This window comes from Ascaphus truei, chromosome 4 (genome assembly GCF_040206685.1).
Source record: "Ascaphus truei isolate aAscTru1 chromosome 4, aAscTru1.hap1, whole genome shotgun sequence".
NCBI lineage: Eukaryota > Metazoa > Chordata > Amphibia > Anura > Ascaphidae > Ascaphus > Ascaphus truei.
The window spans coordinates 325,513,292-325,535,687 of NC_134486.1; the positions used below are offsets into that span (position 1 = coordinate 325,513,292).

A 22,396-nucleotide genomic window follows, 5' to 3' on the forward strand; every position below is an offset into this window, starting at 1 on the left:
CACGTCTGCTTCACCCAATCTTGTGGTACTGAACCTGTGGAAATAGAGTACTTCAATATTAAATATAATGGTTTGGCTATTACTGAACATAACTCCGTGAGAACCCTTGGATGCATGCCATCAGGTTCATGTGGTTTATTTACTTTAAATCAAGCCGCCTATGCCCTTCTTCCTCAGTTAATCAATTGTTTTTTTAATTATAGAGGTTGTGGCTTCCTCCTGTTGCAATATTTTTTCAATTGACTCCTCCCTGGTAAGTACAGAGACGAAGAATGTGTTTAATACCTCTGCCTTTTCCTTATTTCCAATAATTTACTCCAGTCATTGTTTCGATAATTAAAATCACGCATTATGAAAACATGACCTAGTTGTGCTGCCTTCTTGATTTGCAAAAGTATTTTGGCTTCCTCAATCTCCACAGATATTTGGTGTTTTATAGCATATAACCGCAAACAGATTTTTTTTTACTTTTACCTCCACTTCTAATTTCTATCCACAATGTCTACATTTTCATCAATCCCTTCCTTTATAATAGGTTTTAAATCCGCTTTAACATATAAACATACTCAGCCTCCTCTTCTATTTGTTGGTCACGCTAAAAAAGGCATTTACCCTCCAAATTAACTGCCCTGTCATGAGTTTCATTACTCCATGTTTCAGTAATGCCTATGATATCATATTGTTCCCTTCTAGCTACTGTATTAATTAAATCTCCCCCATTTTATAGGTAAGGTTTTTTGCATTAGCAAGCATGCACTAAAGCTTTTCACCAGCCTGTACAATTGTTATCTTATCTGCTCCTGCCTTTCTACTTCCATTGATTTTTGTCTCTAGAAGTTCACTAGTATGATCTGTATTTAATATGGGTGTCTCCCTGCTTCCAACTTCCCTCCACTACACCACCATGACCCATAGCGATTTCCCCATTCCTATCCATTCAGTCTTGCGTGTCCCTCCCGTCCTTCCTAATTTAAAATCTCTTCCAACCTTTCTAACATCCTTCCCTGAAATCTTAAAATATTCATAGTCACACAATTGTTTGTCACTATATTGTGAAGCAAAATACATGCTCTTTTCACTAGGTTTTCTACTGTATATAGATAATGCACTAATTAGCAACTCCAGTCCTCCTTAACTTAGGCTACGCTTATAGTGCAGGCTACGGCGATGGCGACGCGACCGCGTGACGTCAGCCGTTGACGTTGTATTAACGATTCCTGCTTATAGTGCAGGAGACAAGAGAGGTCGACCGGGGGGCGTGGCGGAGGTATGGCCGTGAGTGGTTTGTCCTAATTGGCTGAACCGCTCACGTGCCGCTGACATCATGCAGCAATCATCGAAAAAGTAAAAATCCTTTGACTACCAGTGATCGCGACCGCTCCGACGCTCGGCAGCGCCCACTATGGGCACCGTTATTGACTGAATGTACCTGCTTCGGTGCTGCGCAACGTTACAGTCGCCATAGCCAGCACTATAAGCACAGCCTAACATGTCATGTAGTAAAGATATTTCTGTTTCAGCCCCATTGCTTAAGCCAGTATGTATGAGTCACTAATTAATCCCGCTGGGAAGAAGCTGGAATATCGTCCAATTTTTTTTTTATATTTTGGCTATTCTGGAGGAGTGTTGTTAGTAACCCCTGTTTCATGTTTCATGCAATAACACATTAAATATACTGATTTAACCCCATAAGTACATTATAAGATATTGCTTCATATCTGTTCCCATAGTCTTACAGGCGATGCAGGATATGAAAACCAGTTGTAACGGTGCTTCCCCCACCCTCTGGGAGATCCCACTGTTACCAGGTGTATGGTGCATGCTGTATATAATACCGCGCTCCTCCCTATAGAAGTTTGCTGCAAGTAAAAAGATAGGCCTTATATATAGAAAAACATAAAGAACAATTCCTGCGCTCCTACCAATTAGGCTATAAAATAAAACTATAAAATAATAATCTCATGAAAAAGTGTATTTTGTTAAACCCTTTGGCCAAAGCATTTGTAAGCCTGCATGCCACGTCAAGGCATACCCGTAATGCAGGTACCTACACTATATATATATGTAATAGTTGTCCCATGGACTGGTGAAAAAAGTGTAAAAGCCCTGAAGGGGTTAAATAAAGCATGAGTTTATGTGAGTAGTGCAATTAAAATCAGGATAAAGCCAGTATCATAGTTACCTTTACTATAGAGGCAAACTGGGTGCACAAATTCCCTGGTGTGAATATAATAAAACTTACACATATTTCTCTCTGTCAACTTTAAACATTCACCCACCATTCAATGGAAGGTGATGTCCAGACTGACACTGGGGTGTATTATACCTGCACTAATTGGAAAATTGGTAGGGGCTTTCACACTTTTTTCCCCAGTCCATGGGACAACTATTACATATATATAGTGTAGGTACCTGCATTACGGGTATGCTTTGACGTGGCATGCAGGCTTACAAATGCTTTGGCCAAAGGGTTTAACAAAATACCCTTTTTCATGCGATTATTATTTTATTTTAGCCTAATTGGTAGGAGCGCAGGTACATGGTGCATGCTACCTGTTGACTCACAGAATGCTGAGTTGTCCGCCGACGGTTGTGGGGACTGCAGGACAGGCTTCTGGAGTATATACCCAACATTTACTCCATGGTACACAGCGCCTCCATCTGCCATAAGCTCCAGAGTATGGAGGCGATCTCCTACAGTAGAAACGGTTATCACTCCCCACAGTAAGATCACACACCAGACAGGAGGTATACGGTATTCAACTGGAACCGTCTTTATTCTTCTGCACACTCACAGTATCAAGGCAGTCCCTGTCCAATACAGTCACTGTACTGGTCTCCAGACTTAGGATGGTCCCTGGACTTTCACTACGGGTCCTGCACCTGTATAACAGCTCCATACCCCATTGGCTAACCCTCAAACCCCTTCAGTGGCACATTACAATACATCACACACATCCACATGCTCAGTTATTGAGATAATGTTTGGACCGTTGAAAAATTGGTTTCAGATGTCTGGATAGATCCGGGGGTGCCCTACAGTCCTCACGTGAGAAGGTTGCTGACATAGTCATTGCTTTCAGCGTTCTGATTGCATGGGGGATTGAGTATGATGGAAAGGGAGATTGAGTGAGAGAGGAGTGGGGTTGAGTGAGGGGGATTGAGCGGAGGAGGAGGGGGTGAGGAGAGGGGCATTGAGTGAGAGAGCAGGGGGCATTTATTGAGAGTGGAAGGGGGGTATTGAGTGAGAGAGGAGGGGGCATTGAGTGAGAGAGGAGTAGGGAAAGAGTGAGAAGAGGAGGAAGGGGGATTAACTTAGAGTGGAGGGAGTGCATTAAGCGAAATTGGAGGGGGTGAGGAGGAGAAGGGAAAGAGTGAGAGGAGAAGTAGAGTGAGTGTGAAAAGGGAAGAGTGAGAGGAAGAGGAGAGAAAGTAGGAGGAGGAAGAGAGTAGGGAGTGTAGGAGAGAGTAGGAGAGAGTAGGAGAAGGGGAGAGTGATAGAGATGGGGAGAGAGAAGAGTGAGAACAGTGAGAATGGGGGATGAGGGGGGGGTGAGAATAAAAAGTGAGAAGGGGTGAGGGAGTGAGGTGGTGTGTGAGAGAAGAGGGCGGGGGGTTCACAAGACCACTGACATGGTGGACCCAGGAATAAACTCCAGTCCCAGGCCCCAGGAAAGATTTGGTGGCCCTGCATGTATGTGTTAATTATGTGCTAATTATCCCTTCATTAACAATACTAAACACATGCCTTACTACATAACATTATGGTCTGTATTTGATGCTCTCACATAACTAATCCAAATGCACCTCATCCCATTGTTGTGCAAATGTTGTACCAGGAATGTCCTCTTTATTTATTTATTTTCAGGTTGCTCGTGTCAATAACAAAAGACAAAAATTCCCAATGCTACATCCAATATGTCAAATAATGTAGTTACTAATGTGTTTTTCTTCTCCTAAGGGTCATATAGTTAAATTCATTGGCCAAAGCATTAAAAGCATTCAACCATGTCACGGTGTGTCCTTTTTACAGGTCCTAACACCTGTAAATGTTCTCTTTGCCTCTCTAAAGAAAGGAGACATTTCTCAATAGACTGGTCATTCACAGGTGCATAACAAGAACTGCTATTTAAAAGGTAGATGTAAGGGATCGGGGGACACGCTACCTACAGCGGGTCCCTGTCACCCCAGCTCCCAGCACTGCCGCACGTTCCATGCCCCCTCCCCGCTGGCTCCTTACCCGCTCCAATCGGGGGCTGCTCCTATCCTCCACGGCGCACGCCGCCTCCACCCACACGCTGCTTGGACACGCGCGTGGGAGTCTTACAGGGCGCGCGCGCACACCTGATCTCTTATACACTCCTCCTGCAATCCTGGCTCCACCTCCCATCAGCTGGAGGCTATTTCCACCATTGACTCTCACGCCAGACATCTGAGCCTATCCCTGGGGCCGCTCAGTCAGGCCCCCGCTCTACCTCTTACTCCCATTGGATCTCCTACATTTATAGTCCCAGTCTGCCCTCTCCTTCCTCGCTCTGCATAGTTTTCTTGTGGCTCTTGTAGTAAGGAGGTCTATGCCTGGCTCTCTTGTGTTTTGCAGCTCTCGCTCCAGTTCCTGCCCTCGTTTGATACCCTTGGATTTGATCTCGGCTCTCGTTAGACTTCGTGTACCTCTCTACCCCCTGGACTCGGCTTTGGACCTCACTACGCTGCTCTCTCCTGTCCCTGACCTACGGCTTTCGGATCTATACCTTCGGAACTCTGGTGCCCCGGCCGCAGCAAGTATCTGGCTAACCCTTTCTCACCAGACCCGGCAACGCACCTTACCACACTCTGGGCACGCCCTCACTGCTGTGGGTGCATGTTATACCCTTACCCACCTCAGTGCTGGGGCCTGGCCAGGTCTGCGGGCAGTCCAGCGTTACATTATGCAGAGCCCACCAAATGCAGACCCCCCTGAGGTGGGCCAAGGTGTGACCATGGAACACTGGCAATTCCTGAGCGATCAAGTAACTGCCGTGGCACAGCAGCTTTCCAACCTCTCCCTGCGGGACCCACCAGCAGCGCCTCCCCCTCCTGCTCTGGTACCTATGGGCGTCTCTGAGCCACAGATTCCACCACGCAACCGGTATGCCGGAGATCCCCTCAATTGCCAGGGATTCTTGAACCAATGTTACGTCCAGTTCGAGATGTCCCCGTCTCAGTTCCCCACAGATCGCTCCAAGGTGGCTTTTATCTACGCCTTGCTGACGGCGACGCTCTCGCTTGGGCTTCGCCTCTCTGGGAACACAGACCAGAGATAACTCAAGATTTCCCTAGATTTCGGCGAGAATTCCAGCAAGTCTTTGATACGCCGGTGTGTAGCGAGACTGCCGCTTCATCCTTGTTCCATCTCTCCCAGGGTCGCAGGTCGGCTGCAAGAGATACGCGGTGGAGTTCCGCACAATCGCTGTGAAGATTCGGTGGAATGATGAAGCCCTTTCCGCGGCGTACTGGCAGGGCTTGGCCGAATCCCTCAAGGATGATCTGGCAGCTCATGCTCGTCCCTCTTCTTTGGAGGATCTCATCACCCTCAGCATCCGGGTGGACCAGCGCATCCCAGAGAGATGCCAGGAACGCCAGCATCCCCGATTTATGTCGTCCATGGCAGTTTCTCCTAGGTCTCCTCCCTTGGTCCTTCCAGCATTGGATGCCCCCGAGCCAATGCAGATCGGCAGTCAACAGCTCCGGTCCGCTGAAAGAACGCGCTGCAGAAATGAGGACTCTGCTTCTACTGCGGTTCCCCGGATCACCAAGTACGTCACTGCCGCCTGAGACCGGGAAACGAGAATGTCCAGTGAAGTTTGAGGGGCTTTCCCTGGGTACCATCTCTCCTTGCCCCTCTCCTCCCGAAGAGAATTCTTTTGCCTATAACCCTCGAGGGTCCCAATGTCCGGGTAGCGGTCGCAGTATTCATCGACTCCGGGTCTGGTGGCAACTTTCTGGATCACGATTATGCATTCAACAACCAGATTCCATTAGTCAAGAAGAGGGTACTCATCGGCCTTGAGGCTATTGACGGTCGACCCCTCCAACCAGCGTTCATCATCTGGGATTCTGTTCCCCTCACACTCTGCACCACGGATGGTCACACTGAGGTCATCATCTTCGATGTCTTCCACTCGCCCACAGTCCAGGTCATTCTGGGATTACCTTGGCTCCAGTTTCACAATCCGCGTGTCGATTGGACGGACACATTGCCGATCCAGTGGGGCTCTACCGTGAAGGAGGCTGCCGTACCCCTTGTCGCTCGCTGGCCTCGACACTTCGGTACCACCTCTCTCCACCCTACCGGGATTTCTTGGATGTCTTTAACAAGACCCAGGCTGAGGTTCTGCCGCCTCATCGTTCGTATGACTGCCCCATAGAATTAATTTCTGGAGCCACAATCCCTAAGTCTAAATCTTATCCCCTCTCCATGCCTGAGACCGAGGCTATGACTAACTACATCCAGGAGAACTTTAAGAGAGGCTTTATTCGGAATTCCACTCCCCCGGCCGGGGCAGGGTTCTTCTTCGTGAAGAAAAAGGACGGCTCATTAAGACCCTGTATCGACTTTTGTGGTCTTAACAAGATTACAGTTAAAACCGGTACCCCTTCCGTTAATCTCGGAACTCTTTGATCGGCTCCAAAGAGCCTCTGTATTCTCCAAACTCGACCTGAGAGGAGCTTGCAATCTAATCCGAATATGGGAGGGCGACGAGTGGAAGACTGCGTTCAACACACGCACGGGCCATTATGAATATCTCGTGATGCCATTTGGCCTCTGCAACGCCCCAGCCGTCTTCCAAGAATTTATGAACGACATCTTCCGGGACATTTTGGGTAATTTCGTCATAATATACCTACACGACATCCTCATTTTCTCCAGAAACCTTGAGGAGCACATCCACCATACCAGGGTGGTCCTCGCTCGGCTCCGCGCAAATTGCCTCTACGCGAAGATGGAGAAATGTCTCTTCCACCAATCATCCACAGCCTTTCTAGGCTATATAATTTCCGACAAAGGCTTCACTATGGATCCTGAGAAATTGAAGGCTGTCCTAGATTGGCCATTACCGAATTCCCTAAAAGCTGTCCAGCGTTTCCTTGGGTTCTCAAACTACTATTGGAAATTTATCCGCAATTTTTCTACTATTGCTCTGCCCATTACCGCCCTTACCAAAAAAGAAGCTGATCCGTCAGCATGCTCTCCTGAGGCCATCAAGGCATTCGAGTTCCTAAAAGGAGCCTTCGTTTCCTCCCCCATCTTTTGTCACCCGGACACGTCTCTTCCCTTTAGCCTTGAAGTTGACGCTTCCTACGTCGGAGCTGGGGCAGTACTTTCGCAAAGATTCACACCTCAAGAGAAATTCCATCCTTATGGTTTCTTTTCAAGAAAATTTTCTTCAGCCGAGAGAAATTATGATGTCGGGAACCGAGAACTCTTGGCGATCAAACTAGCCTTACAAGAATGGAGACATTTCCTCGAGGGTACCAAAGAGCCCGTGGCCATTCTCACCGGTCACAAAAACTTATTGTACATTGAGTGGGCCCGTCGTCTGGGATCCCGCCAAGCACTTTGGGCACTTTTTTTCTCCCGATTCAATTACACGATTTCGTATATTCCAGGTACCAAGAATATTAAGGCTGACGCACTCTCACGCCAGTTCTCTACTGAAGAGAGATCTAATGAAGTTATGGAGACCATTTTGCCTGCCAAATACATAATTTCTGCTAATACATTTGACATCCTGGATAAAATCACCGGAGCCCAGGCTCATATCCCCAGGAGAAAAAGGGTGCCAGAAGGACGTCTGTACGCCGCTCCACATTTTCGCCATAAGATCCTGGATTGGGGGCATTCATCTTAGGTGTTTCATGCCAGGTATCTCAAGACAACTGGGTAGATCTATTACCCTGGGCTGAGTTCGCGATTAATTCGCTGACGAATGAATCCACGCAAGAGTCGCCATTCTTCATTAATTATGGGTTCCACCCAGTCGTCTTCCTCTGTCATCCATTCCGTCTGGAGTACCTGCAGCGGATATTCAAGTCTCTAATCTACAAGACTCCTGGAAGAGGATCCAAAAAGCCTTGCAAGGGGCCGTCCGAAAACAAAAGGTTCAAGCGGATCGGCGCCATCCGGTAGCACCGGAGTATAAATCGAGGGACAGAGTCTAGCTTTCCTCTAAGAATATCAAGCTTAAAACTCCTTCTCAGAAGCTGGCGCCCAGATTCTTGGGTCCTTTCAAGGTCCTCGAACGGATCAACCCGGTAGCTTATCGGCTTTTGCTACCTCCCACCATGAAGATACCCACAGTGTTCCACGTTTCTCTCCTGAAACCCTTCTTCCAGAATCCACACTTTCCAGACCGCCCTCACAGACCCAACCTGGTGCTGGTACAGGGGCAACAAGAATTTGAAGTTCAATTCATTCTCGATTCACGATTTTCCAGGGGCAAACTTCAATTCCTCGTTCATTGGAAGGGATACGGTCCGGAGGAACGTTCTTGGGTACCTCATCACATTCACGCTCCAGCTTTACTTAAGCAGTTTCATCGGAAGTTTCCTCATAAACCTTGGGAGGATCGTCCGGAGTCCGATCCTCAAGGGGGGGTACTGTAAGAGATCGGGGGAAACGCTCCCTACAGTGGGTCCCCGTCACCCCGGCTCCCAGCCCTGCCGCAGGTTCCATGTCCCCTCCCCGCTGGCTCCTTACCCGCTCTGGTCGGGCGCCACTCCTACCCTCCACAGCGCACGCTGCCGTGGTGCGCGCACGGGAGTCTTACAGGGCGCGCGCGTTCCCGATCTCTTCTACACTCCTCCTGCAATCCTGGCTCCACCTCCCATCAGCTGGAGGCTATTTCCACCATTGACTCCCACGCCAGACATCTGAGCCTATCCCTGGAGCCGCTTAGTCAGGCCCCCGCTCCACCTCTTACTACCATTGGATCTCCTACATTTATAGTCCCAGTCTGCCCTCTCCTTCCTCGCTCTGCATACAGTAGTTTTCTTGTGGTTCTTGTAGTAAGGAGGTCTATGCCTGGCTCTCTTGTGTTTTGCAGCTCTTGCTCCAGTCCCTGCCCTCGTTTGATACCCTTGGATTTGATCTCGTCTCTCGTTAGACTTCGTGTACCTCGCTACCCCCTGGACTCGGCTTTGGACCTCACTACACTGCTCTCTCCTGTCTCTGACCTACGGCTTTCGGATCTATACCTTCGGACATCTGGCGCCCTGGACGCACCAAGTATCTGGCTAACCCTTTCTCATCAGACCCGGCAACGCACCTTACTACACTCTGGGCACGCCCTCACTGCTGTGGGTGCATGTTATAACCTTACCCACCTCAGTACTGGGGACTGGCCAGGTCTGCGGGCAGTCCAGCGTTACAGTAGGATGGGTAAGCTTAAAACCAGGGACACAATGATACACTATATGGGCAAGCTCAGAACCCAAACCTACCCCATCATATATATATTTGGGTCAAAAGGAGTGAAACTGGTATTGTGACCTAATGTACTGTATACAATGAAAGACAAAAAGCTGCAATCATACATCCAATATGACACATTATATAGTTATGTACTTATCTGTTTTGCTTCTCATAAGTAAGGGTCATTTAGTTAAATTGTTTGGCCAAAGCATTATAAGCCTGCAGCCACATCGGCATCATAGTTGAACATTACAAAGTCATTTCACATTGCAAAGCTGCGTCTTGCCAAGTAACCAGTTACAGCTAGACCAGAGCTCTGAACTTTGTGGGGGGCTGCACTAGGCCCACGTTGGGCTGAGCTGGTTTTGGAATATGGTAATCTGGGTCCGGCATGAGGTGAGTAGGGTCGGAGTTGGGCTGAGCTAGGTTTGGGGCTACGTGAGCATGTTCCAAGTTGAGTTGGGTCAGAATTTGATCGGGATTGGAATACCTGGTGCAGAATAAGGTTTCCTGGGTACACGAATGGCAAAGATTTTAGCCATCTTCTTTCTTCACATTGGTCACAGAGCATTCCCCTTTTGAGCTTTGGATGCTGCCTTGTTTTCTTTCCCCACATTAGACTTTTTTGGGGGGGTGGGGAGGTCTCAGGTTGTCTTGAATCAGCATCAGCATCCTGTGCTTTCTTAGGCTGGGGCCATGGTGCCTTCGCCCGTGTGGAGGCGTGCGCGGCCTTGACGTCATCCGCATGAAGCGGGTGCATTTTGTGGCCAGTGGAGACGTGCCGTGCCATGGGGGCGTGCCTAGGGGCATCACAGAGCTGGTTCACCCTCATTGTGCAAACCGCTCACGTGACCGGCCTGTCGCGCCAAGAAATCAGTTTCAATGGATTTCTTGTGTGACATGCGCTCCCTCCCGCTTCTGCCCGCACGCTACATGGACGCGATCACTGCCTTAAGGCAATCTGATCGCTCAGCGTGCGAACGCCTCTGCACGGTCTGCGGCACCATGGCCCCAGCCTTAGGCTCCTTGCTGGTACAGCAGTAAGAAGGTTCTTGCATCCGTGGATCCAGCACAAAAGTTCTAAACAAGATCATTGAATATGGCAATACAATTTTGGTGGGATTTTATGTACAGTGCCGCTGATGTCAAAGGGGCACAAGGTGTTAATCTCACGTGGAGCTAATTTGGTGATTGCTTCTCTACTGTTACAATGTGTCAAAAGTAGGAGTATACCTGTACCTGTCGCTTTACCTGTATAATATAGTACAACAAAGATGCAATACACATTGATTACAAATTGATTAGTTGTTCAGTACATTCTGAATAGCAGCCATAACCAACATTTTTTACAAAGAAACTAGTATTAAAATAATGCACATGTACCAGAAGGAATTAATAACAAGGGAAATCCTATGGTGACTACTACAAGGGGGAAACCAGGTGAAACAATGTTGTGTTTGGTATCATGCTCTTGGGCAGACAATGGTTCATAAGCTGGTCCACAGGGTTGGAACAGAGTGAGTACAGTACTGTGAATACTTTTTCCTCTAATGTTTTTCTACCCACAACCACACAATATGCTTATGTACCCCTACTCTTTTTGATGTTCCTAATTTTGTCTTTCTCAGTGAAATGATTTGGCTGGTGGATGAGATTAGCCTGAAAAATGATGAGCGATCTGCTGCAGAGGTTCTGTATATTCTGCAGAAGAAGCATGAGATTTCAGTGCCTAAGTCCAGCATCAGACTAATGATACACGATTTCGGCTTGAACTTTTGACGTGCGATGTGAAGTTCTGTGCTGTAGATGTAGTTTATACAGATGCCAAACAATATGCGTGGACATTATATTATTATAAAATATTCTAAATTATAGTTTTACTGTCTCTGTTTACCTAACATGCAACATAGTTATTAGGTTAAATGTAGAAAAGTTTCAATATTACACTGATGTGCTGTATGGCTTATTCGGGGGAGTACAGCAATTTATTCTGAAGAGAAATTGAACCTTAGGGGGAGGTGAAAGAACGAAAGAAAGTCTGAAAATATTGTATACATTATTTGAAGCTCCTAAACCATCTTTTGTTATTATTGCAGAGTGTTTCCCATGAAAAGGGATGTTAACAAGATTAAAAGAGTTGACCTAGTGCATGCATGGATTGAGAGTGGAGAAAAGTTTGAGGATGCACTGTATATATTTTCTGATGAGACATCTGTCAACCTGGAAAGATTATCTACTATGGCATTCCGGGAACAAAATAGTTTAGTTCTGAAACATGAGCCAAAACATGCACTCATGTGTAGGAGGCATCTCAAGACTGGGACAGGACCCACAGTTATATTTGAAGGTAAGTACAGTACTGTACTTCTAGTTTCAGTTTTCTGAACTGCCTTAACGTTTTTTACAAGCATTATTTCAGTGAAACACCCAGCATTTTATATTTTCTGCAAGAGTAGAGTACAAAAGTATTGTAAATTATTGTTTTAATGTCTCGTTTTACACTGAGGTACTGTATGGCTTAAAAAAAAGTCCCTGCACCTGTATAACAGTGTTACACTGGTTTTTTCTCTAGGAATTATGGATAAAGTGTTTTTCCAGAAGTCCATTGTCTCCCAAGCATCACCATACATTTCAGATATCTTCCTGTCCGGTTACTGGTTCTATGAAGTAACGGCCGAAAACACAGTGCATGTGCTACATTTATTAAGGACAGTGGCATTAACTGGGTCCGAACATTACCAGAGTAAGTACAGTAACTGTTTTGGCAGTAGTATACTATGACCTGTTTTGTACAGTGCTGTTGTGTGTACTTGTTTTATTCTTGGCCATAACCATACTGTTTGTGTGTATATTTGCAGATTTCCCCCCCCCCCCCCTCTCCAATTCGTGCCCCACAGAATTAGTGTGGCATGCACTGAAACATCATCTGAGAATATATGTGAAGCCAGGAAACAGAGAAGAGCTTGAGAAGGGGATCTCCAATCACTGGGATGAGTGTCTAGTGAGGAAAATTTAAACTAAAAGCATGTGATCAGCGCTCAAACCTATAAAACTATACCTAAATATTAGCTAAAATAACCAGGTGCTTACAAAAATAAAATAAATATTTAGGGTGTCCCATATAAGAAAAAACCTAATGTGAATTCCTCACAGCCTGTTGTGGCAGGTTGGGGAATGGCTGCCTTGGGAATATAACAACCCTATCCACAAGGGCTGTATGGCATACACAGAGAGATAACAAATGACACAAATATAACACAGACAATAATTCCCTGGCGCACTATCAGATAATAAACCTGACGAATCGGAGTAGTCCCATGAATCAAAAGATGGTATAAAGAAGATCCACAGTCCACAATGTTCCGTTCTTTTACACAGAATGCTGGTCTGAAAATACAAATAAAACAACCATTGCGCAGTACCCTATGGTCAGTATTCCAAGACCCCACCGTTGCTATCTACTTACTTAAAAATAGATAAGAATGGGCCTCAAAAGGTTTCTTTAAGTCCCCCCACGATTGGCTCCGACTGATTCCTGCTGCTGGTATCACGCTTTACACTTCCAGCATCAGCATCACCATACCGATTGGGAACAGAAAGGGGCACCAATAGTATAGCACTATAACATTTATTGTTAAAAAATGACAAGCATAAAAACATGCACTCCAGCCTCCCCCTGCAATCCCTCGGCATCCTCCCATGTGAAGCGGACGGCACGTTGTAGGACACACATAGGGCATTCTCGCATGTGAGTGCATGTTTTTATGCTTGTCATTTTTTAACAATAAATGTTATAGTGCTATACTATTGGTGCCCCTTTCTGTTCCCAATCGGTATGGTGATGCTGATGCTGGAAGTGTAAAGCGTGATACCAGCAGCAGGAATCAGTCTGAGCCAATCGTGGGGGGACTTAAAGAAACCTTTTGAGGCCCATTCTTATCTATTTTTAAGTAAGTAGATAGCAACGGTGGGGTCTTGGAATACTGACCATAGGGTACTGCGCAATGGTTGTTTTATTTGTATTTTCAGACCAGCATTCTGTGTAAAAGAACGGGACATTGTGGACTGTGGATCTTCTTTATACCATCTTTTGATTCATGGGACTACTCCGATTCGTCAGGTTTATTATCTGATAGTGCGCCAGGGAATTATTGTCTGTGTTATATTTGTGTCATTTGTTATCTCTCTGGGGATGAGTGTCTAACTGAAAACTTGCAATAATTATATAAATAATATACTGCAAATAATGTGTTACTGGTAGTTATTGAAAGATTTGGAATAGCGATAGAAATGTAATTATAGTATCAAAAAAAATCAGTGTATTTTACATTAAACAATTGTTGTTTACACATACCATTTTTTTGTTACTATGCATGCAATCAGTTGGAAATTTGTGTATGTGTCATGCCCAGCTTGACCAAGGAGACTCAGAGGGAGGTGCGGGGGCCGTCACATAAATGAGTCATTAAGAATGTGAGTTATGCAAGTTTGGTCAATACCATTTAAATAAATAATACATTAAGGGGCCTATGCAGAGAGCAGCGCTATTTCGAAATTCGCCATTTTTTGGAGAAAATCGCGCAGAAAGCAGCAGAAAATGGCAAGTTCCGAAAAACGCGCCAATTTTTCTTTTCTATTTGTAAAACTCGCCTCGCGGCTGGCGAGAACCTCAATCTCGCCAGTTTTAAAAATATCCGTATGCAGAGAGGCGCGAACGGCATCTAGCGGCTGTTCGCGCCAATAAAATGGCGCGATTGTCTCCGTTTTGCCTCGCCAAAAAAAACTGCCGCTCGCGGCCATTGCAAAGGGGAAAAAAAAGGCGCGAATTTGTTTTAACACATTTCTGAAGCGCGCATCTCGCCAATTTAAACTCGCCACACGCATCCATGTTAAACATAGCAGAATTCGCACTTTTCTGCATATGGAGATTAAAACTCTCCAAAAAAGCTACTTTTTAATAAATTCGCCAATTTTAAAATTCGCTGCTCTCTGCATAGGCCCCTAAGTGTGTAATGCAGTGTTTCCCAACTCCAGTCCTCAGGGAACCCCAACAGGTCAGGTCTTAATGATATCCCTGCTCCAGCACAGGTGGCTTCGTCAAAATGACCAAGCCGCTGATTGACCCACCTGTGCTGAAGCAGGGATTTCCTTAAGACCTGACCTGCTGGGGTTCCCTGAGGACTGGAGTTGGGAAACACTGGTGTAATGCAATAGGCAAGTTATGCAAGTTGGGTCCGTATTCTGTCTAAATCCCTAAGTGTTTCATTTAAAAAATACACAAGATACAGCCCCTTAAAAAAATTTACAAGCTTTATTTCAGTTGATGAAAGACTCATAGTATAAAAGTATTCTAAATGATTGTTTTAATGTCTCTGTTTACCTAATCTGTAGCAGGCATACAGTATTATGTGGAAAAGTGTCAATATTACACTGAGGTACAATATGGCTTATTCTGTGAAAAACGGTAACTTATACTGTAGACAAATAGAACTTCATGGGAAGGGAGGCTTCCTTACACATGAATAAAAGTCTGGAAATACTGTTGGGGACGTTTCCACTGTTATTTTCCTGTGGGTGTCTTTGGTTTCTTATAGGCAGCCACATTCCGGACATTAGAAGCATGATGCAGGGGGGAGGGTATGCAGTCTTTGTCTATAGTAGAACTTTAATGTAACGGGCGATTATGCAAGTTAAATCAGAATTGTAGCCAAATACCTCATTGTTGCATTTAAATATTACACAAGATACAGCCCCTTAAAAGCAGTGTGGCTTATTCTGGGAAGTAATTACTAATGTCAGCACTCCATAAATGTAATTTGCAAGCTTTATTTGTGACTACTCAAGACATGTAGCATGGTTATAGTAGAAAATACAGGAGATAACCCCCTTCCCCAATACACAAACAATAACCCCCCCCCTCCTCAAAAACACACACACAATAACCCCCCACTCCCTCCGTACAAACACACCTCAACTTAATGACCTTATGTGCAGATGCTAAAGTTGGGCCTGACTTCTGGGTAGGATAGATAGATAGATAGATAGATAGATAGATAGATAGATAGATAGATAGATAGATAGATAGATAGATAGATAGATAGATAGATAGATAGATAGATAGATAGATAGAGTAAATGTAACATTCGGCGCAATATAGAATAAACTGAAATGTAGAAAATGTTGGTAAATACAAAGTCCGGATTAAAATCCTGGAAGCAATAGAAATGTCCAATGATTTATAGCATCAAAGCGTGTAGCACTTCAGAAGTTATTGTTTTTCTATATTTGTATACAGTATATACCCATTTTAATGCCTTGAAGGGACTTGTTCTTAGTCTTAAAGACAAAAACTTGTTCTGTAAGGGTGTTATCCTCATTAACAGCCCTGTGTGTATTACATGCCACTCCAAGAAACATTGCCCAACACTTAATCACAAGAACATGTTGTGAAATATTCCTGGGAGCTTCCTTTTTGCCATTTCTCAATATGCATATCACTGTGACACTACCTGCTGCACTACTATTATTGATTACACTTTCCATTAATCTTAGTAAAGGTTATAAAAAGCATTGCTGAAATGTGTTGTTTTAAATAGTATGCATATCTATCAAATATTAAAAGAGCACAAAAGTCAAATAGTGTAAAACTATATATAGATTTTACTGCAAATTAACAGGTAAGTAATGCTCTTAACAGTGTTAAAAAGACAATGTTCATCATACATATTGTGACCGAGTCCAGTCTTCCTCTGAGTTGAAACCTCCAAATTAGTGTTTTCTCCTCCGATGTGATGCTATGTCACTGCTACAGACCCTTTTCGTGACGTCACTTATGGTCCCTGCGCGTGTGAATTATGGGGATCTGCAGTCAGGCTCGCTGATTAGCAGACACTAGGCTGCTCTATAGTACATGCACAATGCTTTTAGATTAGGCTGACTATATTTCCTTGGGACAAAAACGGGACATTGGGATGGCAAAAACAAGACGGGGTTATGTAATATTCCGTATTCATGAAAAAGTAAGACGATAACAAAAGTTTTATTTATCCCCACACCCCACTACAGTGCATTTACTTGATTGAGTCAGAAGCACAATGGATTTCTAGTAGGTTCAGTGGTGGGGGATCAGTTTGCCAGCCGCCAATGCTAAAGAAACAACGATATGAGTACAATGTGGGACTCCGATCGTACTAAGCAGCGAGAACGCATTCGCTCCGTCTCTTACTAGCGCTGTTCTCTCTCTGGGCAAGAAGCATGGCCCTGATTGGATAAAGTAAATGGAACTTCCTCTTTTGTCACACTAGTGGTTTTACTGAACGCATTGATTAGCATAGAGCCTTATGAGAAATAAACAACCCGCGTTCAGTTTTTTACAAAAAATTTAAAAACAAAAAAATTATTAAAAACGGGACAACATTTACATTTATATTAAAACGGCGGGACGGTTGAAAAATATGAAAAAAACTGTACTGTCCCGTTTAAAACGGTACGTATGGTCAGCCTATTTTAGATCCTACAGGTCCCCCAACTATAACAGGAATAAACACATTTGCATAAATGTGTGGTTAATATGAGATCTTATATCAGAGACAATATTCATTGTTCTAGATTTAATAAAAAATATTACATGGGCTAATCATTTTTGGTGGATCACCTGTGATGTACAGGCACTGTATGCTTTGATTGAACACATGTTTGATGTATCAGTAGTTAAAGAAACTGTGAATTACATCAATCATTTATTTTGAATTGTAACAATACCGTATGTAGAGATGGAAGGTGCAATATCCCCAAAATGTCCCTTCCTCCCCTAGTTGGAGACCAAATAACGTACAATGCATGTAAAAAAAACTGTGTTTAGCAAAATGTGATAAGTAATTAAAAGGTAAGAATAATACAATAGAATAAAAAAGCACATACTGTACAGATGTAGTAAGATTTACTGCCTTCGTAGCCACAGACTGACAGGCTGAAATCTGTGGCAGTCTGTATCATCTCTGCGGCACCCAAAAGCGGTACATTTCGCGGCTTGGGAGGATTAAAGCAGTGCTAATCTCCATAGCAGCCAAATGGACGCAGACTAGTGCTCCCACCACAGAGTACTGGAAAAATAGAGTTTGGGAAGTGGCGGGAATGGAGAGAATTACATGTAACCAGGTCCCCTCTGCCCCGCGACCCCCCCCCCTCGTTACCTCCACTGCCGGGGGTCACTCGATAGACCCGCCGGCACTTCTGGAGGGTGGGGGCCATGCAGGGAGCGCTTCGGCGTTCCGGCGGCTCCCGTGCAGGGCGTCGCCATCTTGCCAGAGTTCGCGCATGCGCAGTGATGCTCGGGCGGCCGGACCAGTTGCGCATGCGCGAGGACAAGCGCGCAAACACTAGAATACCAGGAGAGGGCTCTAAGCAGGGACTACGAGTCCCATGAGCCTTAGGGGACCCCACGTGATGCCAGAGAGCCAATAGGGCTGTAGGATCTCACTGCAGAGTAGATTTAGATACATTTTGCGTGCTGGAGACCACGCTAGTCAGTCAGGACCAGGAAGAGCTAGGGGAAGGAGGTGAGTGCAGGGGTCTGTGACCCACTGCATTAGGCCAGCAGCCCACTAGGCCCCAGTTAGGTCCTGAGCCCCTCACAGCTTGTGGTGCTACAGGGACAGGCCCTAGGTTAGGGACCCTGCCACATTAGTATCAGTATTAGTTATGTATACAGCGGACGCTGCGCTCCCCGACAAGAGGCTTGGGCTCAAACCTACGTCCCAAAGAGACAAAGACTATCTCCAGGGTGGGATCGCCCCTGGCGGACCCTCGTGCAAGGAAGGGCCGGATCACAGACGGGTTCACCAAGCGGCGAATCCTTTTCGAAGTTGCTTGCAGGCCCGAGTGCAGGAGCACTCGGCAGGTAGCTTCCTAAGTGCACCAACAAATCACCATATATATATATTCTCCCATAGTGGCAGCGCTGACCATGGGATAAAGGGGTTAGACTGTGGATACGGTGTGGGGGTACACGGTGGTGGGTGCAAGGTACACTCCTAGTGGAGTGAATGACATTGGGACTACGGTCCATGGTGTGGAGTTGCCCCAAGGGGGAGTAGAGTTACAAGTACGCAGTAGTGGTTACTGATAAATGTGTTACGTGTATGATTATCCTGCATATATATAAACTGGTTATATACATCTCAGTGTATGTACTTATTGCATATGTGGGTCCTGTGTAGGCAACCTTCTACATTCCTAGAACCCTACACAGGTGGAGGTGATGCAAACCGATCCGAAGGACTCACCCCAGGTTCCCAACAAGCGTAGGCTCAGGCCTCTTGTGAACCTACAGGAATACGCACCACACCTGGTAACACATAGGTTCCCCCTCACACACACTATATTTGTGCTTGGGGTAAGGGGAATACCCGTTACATACACATATAATTAGAGAATCCACAAAAAAATATGAAGAGGTATAGAATCCAGGGCTCACAATGAAAGAAGTAGGTAGCTTCAACACTAATATTAGACATAAATCAGAGACTTCAGAACAAAGTACATAGGCACGCAACAGCTGTCAAAGAAGAAAGAGACATGGGGAGAGAATCTTGAGATGATAGCTATAACCACACAAATACGTTTGGTTTACTTACTATTTATCCAATATGACGTTAATTCATTTTATTATTTGTTCTTGCTTTTGAATTGCGTTATAACCACCAAATTTGGCTTCTGTGTGTATATATTATGTTTTAAGATGAGTAAACATTAAAAACATGAGTGGAGAAATTATATATCGAAAAAATAAAAACGGTAATAAATAAGGACTGTAAGCAATAATAGATTCATGTAATGTATTATGACTACTCGCATACTCTTGGAAAACGTGTATTTATGCTTGTGAGGAATAAATAATTTACACCAACAAAAACCCTGGACAAGCACACTCATACAAAGATCATGTCCTTTTGGGAAAAAAACATATTGGCTTACCATGTGGATACTACTAAATTGGAGCAAAACAAATAGTTTGCTCAGCATTTCCCAGCACCCAGTATCTGATTGTAAAAATCATGACCTATGGATGCCCCACTTCACTCCCTTCACTGCCAAAAGAACGGATACCAAACAAAAATAGACACAACCACATATTGGGATATAAAGGACACAGCTTTGTCTTTAGCCCATGCTGGCACGTGACTCATGAACTTCTTGCTGGCCAAATACTTAACTCGGCTAACATAATAGAACTGCACCTTGGAAGGGCACTCCCACCACCCAATCAGGGCATGACGCTGCCTTCCCCCGAAACCACCAAGATATTAAACAATCTAATGCATAAGGCCCAGTCTGGCAACACTTCATAGAAATCTGATAACTATGATAACAAAATACATGTAACCTCTGTGCAGACACTGCAACAGTAAGCTGGGAGAGACTGTAGGGGAAGTTCCCAAGAACTGGCTTAGCTGGACCTGGCAGGGGAATTAAAGTTCTTGGATGGTAAGGCAGACCAGCAGTAAAAGTTCAGTCAGAACTTCCAAGACGGAGCTAAGCTTTTATTTCTTGATTTGTTTCTCTTAAAGGGCCAGGTGCAAATGTATGTTGCCTACTAATAAAAAAAACAGCAAAAGTTATATTTTTGTATCTTGTTTACTCATAATATCTGTGTTGGCAGTGCCAACCCACATAGAAAGGGGTAACTGGGAGGAATCCGAGAGTCTACCTGGTCACACACCTCTTTCCTCTTTTATCTTCCTTTTTGTATAAGTTTTGTTTTTTTGAAGCCACACTACTTATCATAGTAAAGATAAATAAATTACAAAACTATAGTGCTAATGACGCCTAAATAAAAAACTCTAACTACCGCAGTGTAATAGACATCGGCCCAACAATACATAAAAAACTAAGAGGAAGTCATCACCCAGGGCCACTAGACAATATTGCTTCGGCCCAGACTTCCTCTTTCCCAATCAGACCTCACCTAAGAATCCCAACTAATCATAGGTGTGGAAAGACACAAAACAAGTAATGGTTCCCCTCATGAAAGCTCAGGACTTCCTTGACCAATGGCTACCACACTTTACTCCACCCATCACACAAAGAATTAATACCAAATAAAATAGACACCACACCATACTGGGGAATAAGGGTCATCACTAAATTCATCATAACAACCAACCAACATACTGTAACATAAACACATAACAACAGAATTGTGCCAAATTGCCATTGCTATGTCTTAAACCCCCACTTGTATGTGACTCCCTTCCTGGTTAGAGACCAAGCTCAGCAAACATAATAGATTCGTACCTTGGTAGGACACCCCCATCCCTGCAGCCAAGGCAGGGCAACACACCGCCAACCCTAAAACAACACAAATGCATGAAACAACCTGATGCCCCAGGCCCAAGTGTGGCAACATCTCATAAAACCCTGCCACAAGTGAGGCTTTTAAAAGCCCTTTAATTAGCCTCTCCTCCCCACCACAGAAATTGCCACTTCAAAGCCACCCTGCAGACCTGAATTAGAGATATCAACACCAGCAGCAGACAAGTGGACAACATTGCTCATGAATAAACCAGCCTCAATATCTTTCAACAGCCAGAGAAGAAAAAAAGCAGCGCACTGCCAGGGAGCCAGGTGGTAAAAATGTAGTATTCTTTATTCAAAAAATAAACATCACCAAGGGGGTTGTGCAACCTCCTACGTGTTTCGGACATAATGTCCTTTAACAAGGAGTATACAATACATTGCCAAGGACCCTCAAATACATACCCAAAGTCACCTTTCCGAATTGAATTTTGCGCCAAAAACGGGTCCGTGCATGACGTCACCGCCGGAGTGCGCGGGCCAGTGCATGCATACGATTACCAGCACGCACATCTGTGCGCAACCCCCGCGATCTCAGCACGAACCCGGGAGCAATGAAAACTGATCGCAACCAGGACGGCTCTTGCCAATCAGTATCGTGGACACTCCCTCTGGCTTTCTTTATAAGCTGATCATTTCCACGTCCTGGTTTCCAGATCAATGTGCCTTTGCATCCAGTCTTGCCATCAGAGTATCTATCTTCTAAATTGCCAACTGCTCAATCGCCTGCCTGACTACACTTGTGACCTTTGCATACCCTAACCCAGGCCTCCCTGACTACATAGTTTGTTCTGCCTCCCCTAACCCCAGCCTTTTATACCATTATCCTGCCTTTCGTCTACCCTGACCTTCACTTCTGCCTCGTCCATTCTACTGCACTTGTCTAACCTGCCCTTCACTAAATCTGCGTGCCCAACCCTTCTTGATAACTGAGCTCTGTCCAGTTCTACATGCTCCAGCCATCAGAATCAATTTTCTGTTGTGGAGCTTACCTCCATCGGTGCCCTTACACCCTTCAGTTTCATCCCTAGGTAACGGCATCCAGCTCCGAGCTGCTACCACTTCAGAACAAGAAAGCAGTCTTCTCCTACCCTATGCATACTCCTACTCCTTGGCCCCACAGACAAAATAATTGGGGAATTATTGAACAATATATATGTATGTCTTTATTTATATAGCACTGTAGACGGACGTTCACAGAGGTACACAATTTGGAATTTGGAGTTTATAATGTGAAATTACAATAAGGCTTTACTGTGCCTTTTCATCAGGAAATCCATCCAAACACAGGGGGGGGGAACAAAGCTTCTATTCACTTGGGAGTATTTCTAGTGAAACACTATGCAATAATTCACATCTCCCTTAGTCAAGCATTTCTCGCAGCCCAAAAACATATAGCATGAAATAAGCAGATATAAGCAGTCTCTTAAGAATAAAAGTCTTATCTGTTTCTTGGAGGGGAAATCTTCTCACCTCCTGGTTCAGCTTCAGGTGTAGTAGTTTTCCCTGTGTCTTGAAATCAGCTCTGCTGGGCAGAGCTCAAGACTGGTCAGCTCCAGAGATCTGGGTTTCTTTTGGTCAGTCTCT

General features: G+C 45.0%; 1 long non-coding RNA gene across 1 annotated transcript; it reads left to right on the forward strand.

Annotated features, from left to right (window-relative positions):
* The first annotated feature begins 201 nt into the window (after positions 1–201).
* LOC142492130 (uncharacterized) lies at positions 202–12,191 on the forward strand. Its single transcript, XR_012800764.1, has 3 exons — positions 202–253; positions 11,551–11,801; positions 12,027–12,191. It is a non-coding gene; the product is annotated as an uncharacterized LOC142492130 (long non-coding RNA).
* The last annotated feature ends 10,205 nt before the right edge of the window (positions 12,192–22,396 follow it).